Consider the following 12,714-nt stretch of genomic DNA (forward strand, 5'->3'; position numbering starts at 1 on the left):
CGCCCTTTCTGAAGAGAGGAAGCACCACTGTTGTCTGCAGATATATTCGCATCTAATCTGCTCTGGTGACTATGAACAGTCGGTGGAGGAACTTGCATGACACTCTTCTTTAAAAAGAAAAGAAGGGAAGGTGAGAAGGCATTTCCTTACTTGAAATGAGCGTTAAGATTGCTATGAATGTCTGGATGTGGAAGCACCAAGGAATAAACAGCAGGAGCACTGTACAAGTGGCAGTCGTTTATGTCACCCAGCCCAGCGCAAACTCCCAGTGCACCTTCTTGCAGCTTCTCAGGACATTGAAATTAGGGAGATGAGCAACAGGCTACAGACAAAAGCAAAGTCTTAAGCCTTTAAGAAATGATGGCAAGAAGACAGGGTAAAAGCTATAAAACACTGACTGGAGATCGCCTACCGTGGTGCTCATCCAGGATTCCCAAAGTAGAGTCGAGTCACTCTTGCTGCCATGCTGTAACTCCACTCCACAGCACAGCACGAAATAGCAAAAAACAGTGCAAATGACCAACAGTTGCAGTCAAGTAGTGGGAAGTGACACTGTCAAGTCATCAGCAGGACTTCTGTGAGTAGGTGGAAGGCAGTGAAAAGGCATGTAAAAATAGTCCTGATGTGATATAAATTAAGGAGGAGTTTCTGTGGCTCCAAGTCGGGCCAAGAAGTAGTAAAATAATCACAGTGTTAATTCACCCGTTCTCCCCTGCTCAAGTTGCTCAGCTTTTTATCTTGCAGATGTAGCCCAGTAATTTTTAGCATCCCACAAAATGACACCTGTTAAAAATAAAGTTTCAGGGACATGTCAAGCAAATACTTGTTGTGTGCCACCTTCCCGGGAATGCTCCTGGTTTTCCCTCCACACGTGCTGCAGGTCTCACACTCTTCCTGGTCCAAGCAAAGGACTGCCACTGGCACTTTCTGTTAAAAGTCCTCCAAAATGGTTCTACCTTCCATAAAGAGCAGGTTGTTCTGATGGGCAAACAAAAACCAGTAACCCCTTTCAAACTCTGAGCAGATGAGAGATGACACCATTACCAGGCTGAGGGGAAAAACTCACCCTTTGCCTTGGGGAAAGTCCAGGTGTATTTTACTTTCCCTGGAAACTTTTCCTCTGACTCCAAAAGAAGGGCTGGATGCCCACGTGCTGTCCTGTGCCACAATGAACCTGCTCCCGTCTCACCGTGAAGATCTTGTACATGCTCCTTTACCTGCACAACATCACGGCTGATGTCATCTTGAAAAATACAGTTTATTAAGCCAATGCTATGGATAAACATAAAACAAAACCTTTCTATTCTATTCTCACAGCTCCCTTATTTAGACAACCGGTCCTCATAGCGCAGTTTCTGTGGGAAGGTCCTGATGGATAGGGGAGCAGAAAAAAAAAAGGACCCTCATAACTAAATTGTTCTAAACCAGGCTAACTATTCAGAACTAAACAATTCATATAACCATACAGGCAAGTCTCCTCCTAGGGTGACACTTGGCATGAGATTTTCCTGCAGTACTATGGAGGAAACAATAGAGATTTGGAAAAACAGTCATTTCTGCAATGGGTGTGAAGGTTGCAACACGTGATTTTACCGTTTTCTGATTTTTACAACAGTGCAATTGCAAATTCCAGCACATTTTATATCTAATGTTTTGGATTATTCAAGTGAAAAGAGGTGGGGATGAGAATTTATTGGCACAATTACAGGCTTATGCAGTCATCTTGTGCACACACCACAGGTTTGGAAGAAAGACCTGCTGCAAATGCACAGAAAACCCTAGCTGGGGGATTGTAAGTGCCGCAAGGAATTACACAATGTAAAATGCAGTGATACGTGCTGTGCGTGCACCCAGCCCTCTTTAAATTTAGGTTTCTAGGGGTAAGAGAATTGCTGTGGCATTGTTGTGACTTGATCTCTTGTCTCGGTTGATGTGTGACAGAAAGGTGACACCAGCGCTGCTGAGCTGGGAGTGGGTCTGGCGAGAGCTGTTTGAGCTGAGTGTTCCCAACTGCATCCATGAATAGATTCCCTTTCTCCTTCCCTGGCTCAGGCTGTCACAGTGTATTTTAGCTACAAATCTGTTATTCTGTGCTGTGGGTGCCAGAATCATTTAAAAAAATAACCCAACTCAGTAATATCGGATTTTTGGTGATCTTCTCTTTCCCCCCCCCCAGAAAGAGCAGAAGAGAGCATCCTTCTCAGCTAGACCTGAGATTTCACCTCCATGGCTGCAGCTCTGATACTGTCTAGGAATATAGATGACCCCCACTACTCAAACCAGAGCCCTCTGATACACTAGCGTGGTGTCTGAAATTGGGGAGGCCCAGTGCAGTGCATTGATCCTACTGCTAGGTGATATATTTAGCATTTGTATTCATTAAAAACTGATGTCATTCTAAACCAGTCACTGCTGGACTTCACTCTTTATGACTGAAAGATTTTATTTACACTGCACAAAGGAAAGGCTACAGTAAAAGATTACTGTTGGGGCTTCAGAATCAAGTACATAAAAATCACAAAAAGATTACATTTTAGCATTTTGACACTCTCAAACGATACCCATGGAGTGCTTGATGCTTCCAGAGTATTCAGGACTTTTGCAGTGCTATCGATGGACCATGAGTGCAAAAGGAGCAGTGAATGCCTTCCAAACACTCATGTTTAAAACCGAGAATGAATGCATGTTTCTGCCACGTGCCCAGTTCTGTTTCCAGGGAACAAGATGGGAAGAAAATGGTGCTGAAAACACTAATGCACTCACTTTGGCAGAGATAGTTATCGTGTCTCCTCGTCATCTTTACCTGTGTTACTGCCCTGACAACCGTGGTATGGTATGGAAATAAAAAGTGAAGTCGCTCAGGTCTGGGTTCTGCTGTTTGTGGACTAGACAAATACATGAAATACATTTTGATAGGGGTAAGAGAAAACACACCCTTCTGCAGCAAAGCAGACAGGTCAGTTCTGGGGTACTGAAAACACAGCAAATGTTTGTTAAAAAGGGAGCCTGGAGGGGGGCAAAACACAGTGGCATATAGAATTATATGAAAGATTGCGGAGGGAGAATTATACAATCCAGCAATTATTGGCTGGATGCAATCAGGATTTAGGAATGGTGCCCTAATCCTTTTATAAAGCGTGGATCTCCTTGAATCGGGTGATGGGAGTACCGCAGTCACACTTGATAAGCAAAAATCAAATAACCCTCATGCTTCATGGCCTGTGCTAAACATTTAATGACATAGTCAGGAAAAAACATAACCTATCACAGGTTTTTCAGCCATTTCCCAGCAAAGGTTTCCTCCAGGCTGCAGCTTTCAGAGGCTCTGTGTGATTTATACCTGTGAGACCTGCTCAGAGGTTATGTTTCAAGCAGGTTTAGAGACGCATAATTTACCAAAGGATATCTCGAAGAGAGAATTTGGTGCAGATGGAGTTGGCCGCTGTGCTCCTATGTGTGACCCCCTCTTGTCACCACGTACCTGAAACTGTCCCACGTATTGTATGTTAATTTGAGAAATTATTTCCTAGAACACTTAGAAAACAAAACAAAGAGCTGGAATTGCCTCTCAGTATTTCTTCAGTCCAAACAAACAAACCAACAAGCAGATTGTGTGTCTTATGTGTTTAGTCAAAACATCTTGGTTATTAGTAGTAAACTCCTGGGTGCCTGGAGAACCTGCTCAGGGATAAGCTACAAAGCTGAAGCATGGCTGAAAATATGTATTTTTAAATGTATTAAAAATATATTTTAAAAAACCCTATTCTGCCATCTTCAGCTGATGTTTCTGCAAGGTAGTAAACACAACCTCTCCCCTGCAGTGATGGGACATGCTGTGTGGCAGCAGGGATGTGCCATTGCACTGGTGTGTATCAAATGTGCAGTGCCAGTGGCTGGCTGGTGTGCTTGTGCCTCCCTTGAGGGCTCTGTCTCTCACAACTAGACCTGGTCCACTGTGAGGATCACTGGAAGATGTTACATGCTCCTGCGAATCCCTGCAATGGTTTTGGGAGGCAGAGACATGTGGCTTAGAGAGAGAAAAGGCTCCGGCTATAAACTGGGAAAGTAGGGTCTGAGAAGCAGATGCATTGTGCTCAGTAGGGTTTTCCTCTCTGCCCATTCCTCTTCTTTTACCATCCTCATTTCAGTTCCTTTCTCGGCTTGGACTATCTGGAAGAGCAGGGAAAATATTCTATTCCCCTTTCACAGTTGTAACACATATTTATTAAATTCCATTTTATTATAACCCAAATAATGATTGCCATGTGTTATTTTTTATCTGGCCATTTCAGCTCTTAACAAAGGAATTGCCCTGGAATTGCTCTTAATCTGGATCACTCACCAACTTTTCTCATTGTGTTTGGTTCAAAGTCAAGGCACATGCCGTATTCCTGTAAAAGCAGTTTGTTTTGAATGGAGGTGTGTTGATTTTTAACCCCATTTTTCATCCTGCCCTGTTTTACCTTCACAGCGAGCTGCTTAGACCAGGAGGCACCAAGTGTATCACTTTGCTACTGCCTCAAACTTCTTACAAGCCAGAAACATGGGCAGGGCTCTTGGAGTGATTATCATCTTCTTAACCTCAGCCAGACTGCAAACCATCCCACAACACATCTTCTTCCCCTAAACTAGCAGCGTGGTTCGCTACCCATGGAAATTTCAGCAACATGGAGCCTCTGCCTTCAATTTTTCCCAGCAAGACAGTGCACAGCAGCGACGACATAGTAGGATGTTTCTGTCTTTCACAGAACAGAGCTTCAGGTGGTGTGTGCCTGGAACCCACCACTTCTGCACCACTCAGTATCCTACAAGAGGATTAACACGTGGATTTTTTGGGCTGAAGTCTTACTTAAATTATATATTAGAGTGAAAAGTGAACACCCCATTTGTAGGAATAAAGGATGGTCCATGCCTAAGGGTGCTCAGCAGAGATGCTCTGGGCTGGCTGGGCTGCCCCATCCATCTCCTGCGCAGCATCTCAAAGCTGCGGTCTCCTCAGTCCGAAAGAACTCCGTTTTTTAAAGCCTGAAGTCTTACAGAAGGTAAGGAGAGGCAAGCAGGGCTGAAGAAACCTCTTAGTAGGCTGCAAATGTTGCATTTAGTGTTGCTGCTGTGTAGGAAGAGCTCAAAGCTTTATTTAGCAAAAGCAGGCAAACCTACTGGACTGTAGTGTTGGAGGCCTTTAATGTACAGCAGATAACTGTCTTTAATTAGCTTTATTTACACAATTGGTGTCAATGTTGAGCTCTCTAAACTACAAGGGCAGAATGTCCTTAGTGGAAAATGCGATTTCTGAAGCCTGGCAATTTAAACTCAGGTGGGAGAGTTTTTGCTCAGACTGCCTGGGGAGAAATACCACCTTTGGCTCAGCAAACCAGGAAGGATTCTCAGCCCACAGCCAAAATTTTTCAATAAAATAATGAAAATGGAGGATTATAGTTTAAACTGTTTTGCAATCACTAGCCTCAATCCTGCAGACACTTACCACACACACTTAACTTTATACTCGTGCTTAGTTTTGCTGACCTGCATGGGATTTTTCACACCTGTAGATATAAGTACGTGCCTGAGGGTTTACAGAGTGGAGCTTAAACCCGAGCATTTGTTATCGAAAAAATGACACTATGTCGAGATCTCCATACTCGGCTCATTGAGATTCTTTATGTTGGGGAAAAAAAAGCTGAGAAATTCAGGAATTAAGATTCCTCAGGTGGTCTCAGACCTGCTCCCTCGGGTGAATAGGAGCTTTTGTTGTGCTGGATCACAGCACTGGGCCATGAAACTTAAGTAGCAGCTATTAAAAAACCTCACAAAACCCAAAACAAAACCTTTATATATTTTGAATCTACTGCTCATAGGAAGGTATTGCCTGCATTTCTTTTCACTCTCTAATGTGTATCACAGCTAAAAAAAGTATGTTTGGACACTAGCTGAGACTGAAAGGTTTCCCCTCATCAATGGGAAGCAACTGACTGGGAAAGAAATATTTTTAGATAATTTTTCTTTTTTTTTTTTATTTATTCCTTTTATATCATGGGAGTATATTCTACCTGCCACAAAGCAACTTGTTGAAACCCCTGAAAGAGGAATAAATCACCTCTGCAAACTACAGTCCTGCTGTTTCTGCGCAGAAGGCAAACTGTCATTGAGCACACTCACATCAGGGCATTTTGTGTTTATGCAGAAGACGATGACGTTTACAAGCAAGGGAGGGGGAAAAGAAAAGCCATTCACTGACACTGTGGTCCTGGCAAAATATTTTCCTTCTCTGCTGCATCAGCAGAGCCTGCTGCATCAGCAGAGCTCCAGCCGGACACGGCTGGAGCCCTGGCCCAACACAGGACCATTGCTGTTGCTCTTTGCTGTCCAGCACCGAGTGAAGCCAGGGCATTCCCGCAATCCCCTGCATTTCATCCCAGACCCATTGCTCGCCATCACCACCTGCCATGTCTCCAGCCAGCTAGAGTCCCCGATCTACTTGTATTTAGGCAGCATGCTTCGTGCTCCCTCCCCATCCATCCTGACCCTCCAATTGACCCAGCTTTCCGCGTGGCTCTGAAAAGCCAGCTTTGCCTCTCAGGATGCTTCTCACATGATCTTTATCACACTCGGCCTAATATTTTCAATGTAGTATTTCTGGCGCCAGTATTGTACATGCCACAGGGCTTATTTTTCATTGCTGCCCCTTTTTATCTCCAACTTCCTCACTCTAAGCCTTATCTAGGCTTTTTGGCCTTTCCCTGGGCAACATCAGGGGTTTAAGGACCTGCTGCAGAAGGGACGGGGACACTGGCCATGCTGTACTAACCTGCCATGGTTGGCATACCTAGCTCTGCATTGCTGCTGCTCCCATCTGTCATTCCTGGCATTCCCTAGATTTTAAGCACTGCTTCTGGCCATGTCACCATCCTGTCAGTACCTGGGAAGAGGCAGAGGAGGGTCCCCCTTCAGCCCCCGCTGCCGTGGCTCCTCTCGGTGTCCTCTCGCAAAGGCTGACCCATTACCAGCCCATGGTATCCTGCCTTTACCTTCAGCGGGAGAGAGCTGCAGCTACAATAACCCGGGCAGGCAGTACTATGGGAGACCCTGGCCCGGAATGCCATGAACCCTGTTACGCTTTGCCCCATGACCACGCTTGTGGGCACAGCTCTGATGCAGACCTTGGGGCTGCAGTAGCCAGGGCTGGCTCTTTGGCAGCGTTGGGTTTGGGCCTGGGCACCTCTCCAATGTTTCTTCAGGGCCCAGCACTGCTCATCACGGTTTGAGCAGGTACTGGGAGCACCCTGTGCCTGGCAGCCTGGTGGGTGGAGAAGCTCCACTATTGATTTTACTGGGGCACACAGTGTTCATGTACCCAGCTTTCCTGACAAATCCCTGCCCTGGCCGAGCTTCAGCATTTTGCTTTGACCAGGTACATTGCACCTGGTGCTGGCTGCAAAGGAGCAACTAAGGACATCGGGGACCAACGAGGTGAGCAAGTACAACAGCCGTGATTTTGGCCAGGGTTAGGGCTGCAGCTGCAGCTGACATGAGATTTCCATCGGTTGCAATGGGTCAGAGGCAGCTGGGGCTCCTTTCCTCCCTGCTCAAGCTCCCACTGCTGGGAGCTGCAGGCAAGATTAAGGAGAAAAAGCAATGTACGGGTCATGGGAAGAGGGAAAACAGAAGCAGCTTGGCCAGCCGAAGAGGAAACGGTGGGACACAGATGTCCGTGGAAAGCTGAAGCCACTTACAGAGGATGTGTTTACTTGTATTTCCTTCCACTGTGGCTTAATTGCAATGTTTTTTAATGACAGGTAGGACAGGAGCTGGGCTTCTGCCTAAGCACTTCTCCATTCTACATAGAAGCGCTGAATTTAATATTAACAACAATTAATCACAGCTACCGGGAAGCACCCGGCAGCATTCCCGGCCCTGGGAGTGCTTGGTTCGCATGCTCAACCCTATTAATTCATATGTCTAGACAAATGGCACTGGAAAGTCACAAGGAAGCTCACCACCAGCTCACCCTCCTGTGCTGCATTTTCTCTCCTCATGCCCCAAAGGGCTGCTGGGATAATTCCAGCTCCCTGCAGGCTGGCTGAAGTTCGCTGGATCTCAAGTTGCTCCAAACCCTGTCCAACCTGGCCTTGAACACTGCCAGAGATGGGGCAGCCACAGCTTCTCTGGACAACCTGAGATGCCACATCTGCTGGGGTCTTCCAGTTGCAGCACAGGGCATTCTGGGTGCAAGGTTTGGTGGGGTTTTGGCCCCAGCATCGGATACATGGGGACAGCAGGGGACAGGCTGGACAGGGATGGTCCCCTCCTTGTCTTTCCCTGTAAGATGCAATGTGGTGCCTGGAAAACTTCATTGCAAATAAGCCACTGGAATATTGGATATTTTCATCCCTGAAATGCAGAGATGCCACCAAAGGCTTGAGGAGGGCGGCCAAAGGGGACCATAAACCTCTAGGCTTGTGTTTGAATACTGGCAATGCCAACACCAGGCTTTGGGAGACCTTTGGGAAACCTGCTCGAGGCCGCCCTTGGTGGGAACGCCCTGGGCACAGGCAGGACCCGGCGAACACCGAGTTCTCGGCAGCACCAGCACCTCTTCCCCATGATGTCTCTAAGAGAAATGTTTGTCTTTTCTACCCAGGAGATGGAGCAGAGCCGCTGCCAGCACGACATCTCAGTGGAATCAGTTTTTGTTCTGCTAGGAGTATTACCAGCTCATGATTCACATCTTTACAGCAGCTTTGGAAAGAAAATGTGCTGCTCGCCAGGCAGACCTTCATGCACGTTGGGATGCCGCGGTTTTTCCAGACTTTCCAAAGGAAGCCACGGCCAAGTGAGACATTCCTTCTCCTCTTCCAGCTTTCTTGGAACAACCTTCTCTGATTAGTGACCAAGACAGATAGTTGGAAAGACAGACAGACAGACAGGCCAGGCAGCAGGGTTATAATAAGCAGTTTGCATGAACCCCAGCCTCCAGTGGGCTGGTGCCTCCACCGGGCTGGTGCCTCCACCCACCTCTTGCTGGATGACTGGTGAGAGCTCGCCATGGTCCTTGACCCCCTGTTCTCCACTATGGTCCCCAAACCCCTGCCCTCCGCTGTGGTCCCCAGTCCCCTGCCCTCCACTGTCGTCCCCAATCCCCTGCCCTCCACTGTGGTCCCCAATCCCCTGCCCTCCACTGCAGACCCAGAGCCGGGTGCTGCACAGGCTCTGGTTTGCAGCACAGCTCCTGCCTGCCTGGGTGCCTTTGCCACCTGGGAGAGCACAGAGGCCACTTCCAGCCAGGGCACCCCTGCAGGGCTCTTCCCAGTGCAGCAGGTGAAGCAGCCACGGTGCAGAGCATCCCCGCGTGCTGCAGCCCACCCCTCTGCCGAGGCGTGCGGTGCTGCCAGCGAGGCTGAGTCACGGGCACTGTGCCTGCCGCGGCGCGTGGGCCCCCAGCCGTGACTCAGCCCCACGGCTGCCAGTGCTCGGCACCAGCCCCACAGCTCCCGCTTCTCCCCAGCGCTTTGTGACGGAGCCCCCGTGGGTGAATCAGAGCCGGCTTCGTGCTGGTCCCGCGGGGTTGAGGGGAGGGTTGGCCTTTCTCTCTGAGCACGCAGCATGGCAAGGGCCTCTGCGAGGGGAGGAGGAAGAGGGGGAGCACGCATAAAAGAGCATCTCCTGGTGCGAGTGGGAGCAAGAATCTGTCTCACCAGGGGAGATCACGCTGCCCTGGAGCGCAAAGCAAAGGAGCCGGGGGTCACTCTGCTCCTTTGTGCCTATGGCTTGGGAAGCCAGGTTGGAAAAAGCAACCAAATGGCTCAGGTATGGCCAGCAGGTCCTGTGCAGGGATAGGTAGAAGGCTGGGGTGCAGAGAACGAGGTGGGAGCTCCTGCCTCACTCCCTGCAGCTGCACCCCCTCAGACATCCCAGTCCTGGCGCCTGCACCAGTAGGAGAAACACAACAAGCATCTCCAGGGAGTGTGTTTGGGAAATACCAGGTTTTATTAGACAGGCTGATGTTCAAGCTGACAGTTTTATCCCAATGCACACAATGACGAGCGTCTGCACAGGCCTCCCTCCCTCCTGCGATGCTCTTAGGTGAGACGCTCAGCACCACAGTGCCAGAGGCGTGGGGCCTTGGGGTTTCTTGGCAAAATGAAAAGGTCTCCCTTCTCCCCATTTCTGCTCCCAGATTCACAGAGCTCTCCTAAGAAAGCTTGGAGAGAGCTGGGCTGGGGACTGCGATGCTCTTGGGACTGAGTGCCACTTGGCTCCACGGGAAGAGAAAGCATCTCAGTGTTGGCATCTCCCTGAGCCAGCATGGAGCCGAGTCAGCATGTGCCACAGGGAGCAGAAACCAGCCTCAGCCCCAGACCACCATTGCCATCATTTTGGAAAAAGAACCCTGACGTACACTATCATGGGGGGAAATGGGGTTTGGCTCTCACAGAGGAGCCCCAGCCATGGGGGACATGGGCACCAGGGTTTTCACAGAGCATGCAGGTGCTGAAGGGAAGAGAAAAGGAGGAGAGGAGGCAATGAGTGCTGGAGGATAAAGCAAAAGAAAAGGGATGGGGAGAACGATGGGGGCGGCCTGAGAGCAGAGCAATAGTGCCTTCAGGTTCCAGGCCATAAAGAAGAGAGAGCTCCTTCCTGGGATGGAGGGCCCTATCCCTTTGTACCCCAGAGTCCATGGGCTTTGGGGGGACAGAGCAGCAAGGAAAGAGATGGAACTTGCAAATAGAAACGTTTGATGATCTTTGCTTGCCATGACAGTGATGTGCAGTGTGATGGCAGGAACAGTGAGAGCATTAGCCCATTTCTGTTGGTGTTTCTATTGCATCAGCTCTTAATGGAGAGCACGCAGACAGGCCCAGAGGGGGAGAGTGAGAGGCAAGGAGGAGTGGGTGAGACAGAGAGGGATGCTGATGAGCAACAGGATCATGTACAAGAAAGAAGAAGAAACAGCAGTGGAGGGGGCAGCAGCTCTGGGGCAGGTTTGAGACCCCATGGCACTGACTCAGGAGCACAACGCTTCTCTCCAGGCTGCTCTGGCTGCTGCTTTCTCTGATGCTCTGCCTGCTTTCCTTCGGACCTCCAGTCCCCTTTGTGCTGTGGGCAAAATCCCTCTGCGTGAGCCATGCCCTTCCCATGCTTGGACATAGATTTGTGTCTGGTTCAAATGTAGAGTCCTACCTCGAAGCAGAGGCAAGGAGCATGGGAGTCCTTGGACAGCATCTCCCAAATTCACCTGGACTTGAGGGGACCTCTTCTTCACAGCACCCGGCCTCAGTGCCAGGGAACATGGAGCTCCCACGGACCTTTTGCCTTTGCTCGTGTCCTGTGGGGCACGTGGAGGCGAGCAGCCCAGCCCTTCACACCCTTCTCATCACAATACAGCCTTCCATTCTCAGCTTTCTCTTTCCCTCTTTCATTCCTTTTTCATTTTTCTTGCCTCTGCCAGCACCTCCACACCTTTGTGTTCCTGTCAAAGGTAAGTCCTTGTGCTCCAGAGGCTCCTGAAGAGCACCCCTAGCTGCAGTTGTTTGACAGGAGGAAGCAGAAAGGATGTTCAGCAGGTCATTGGTGGGCTCGAAGGTGCCAGTCTCCATCCAGAGCAACATCTACCTCTTGGTTGGTTCTTGTGTGGCTCAGCAGCCAGCCGTGCTGTCCATGAGGGCCAAGTGATGAGGCCATCCCTAATCCCCTGGCTTTCACTGGCAGGTTTCAAGGCCAACTGTCCACAGGGAACCTCCCCCTGCTTGGATGCTTCCAGAGCAATACTCCTTCTCCCAGAACTGAGCACCAATGTGCAGAGATGAGCCAACAAATGGCTAAAATCGGGGAAGTGTGGTGAACAAGCCACAGAAACCTGCCTGGATTGTCCTAAGGAGAACAGGTCAACAGATGGGCTAGTGACCCCCTGTTACTGCCTCCTTCCAGAGAGCACAAAAACATGAGGGTCTGACTGAGAAAACACCCACATGGGCTTGAACAAGGTCAAACTGCCAAACTCTTGACCCTGATCGCAGGCTTGACTTGCCAGCATGGGTTTTTGAGGTTAATGGCACACGCAGCCATGAAGCGCCCTCTCCCTGTGCTGGGCCAGGGGGAGGAAAACCTGCCCACAGCATCCTGCTCACAGGACTGTCTGCTGTGGGGTGCTGGCCCTCCTCCTCCAGCACAGCTTAGCCAGTGCTGGCAGCTCCTTTCCAGCCCACTTCTTTCTCTGACATGGACTTGCAAATTCCATCGTGGCTACCTGTCTGGAACCGCAAATGCCCCTGCAAAAGCCCCTTCATAAGGTGAACACCGAGGCAAAGGCTGCAGAAGATCAACTCCACTGCTGAATGAAAGGACCAGGCAATCTAAAAGTCTCAGAAAGGAAAAACAAGATCAATATTTGTGGAGATTTGTAGGATGTTTGTGCTTGAAAACAACAGCTGAGACCTGGCCTCTCTTTCCTTGCCCAGCGCTTTGCGCCAGGGCTTCCGGTGATGCCTGGGTTAGTGTGTCACCACTCTCCACTCTCCGGTGTGCTCTCATGCCGTGCCCTCGTTCTTGCTCCCTGCTGGCTTCAGGGATGCAGAGGATGAAATTCCTCTTCACACAGTGTTGGCATGAGTGAAAAAGCAGCTACAGTTCTAGCTCACTGTGCATTGCTCATACTTACAGCTTAAACATTGCCTTCTACTCAAAAGAACAAAGATAAAATGTCAGGAATTCACA

The 12,714-nt window shown here is 49.3% G+C and overlaps 1 long non-coding RNA gene across 1 annotated transcript; it reads left to right on the forward strand.

The window, feature by feature from the left end:
- Window positions 1-305: 305 nt before the first annotated feature.
- LOC115607535 lies at window positions 306-2,402 on the forward strand. Its single transcript, XR_003991268.1, has 2 exons — window positions 306-1,676; window positions 2,177-2,402. It is a non-coding gene; the product is annotated as an uncharacterized LOC115607535 (long non-coding RNA).
- Window positions 2,403-12,714: the final 10,312 nt, after the last annotated feature.

Source organism: Strigops habroptila, chromosome 4, assembly GCF_004027225.2.
Source record: "Strigops habroptila isolate Jane chromosome 4, bStrHab1.2.pri, whole genome shotgun sequence".
In the NCBI taxonomy this organism is placed as follows: Eukaryota; Metazoa; Chordata; class Aves; order Psittaciformes; family Psittacidae; genus Strigops; species Strigops habroptila.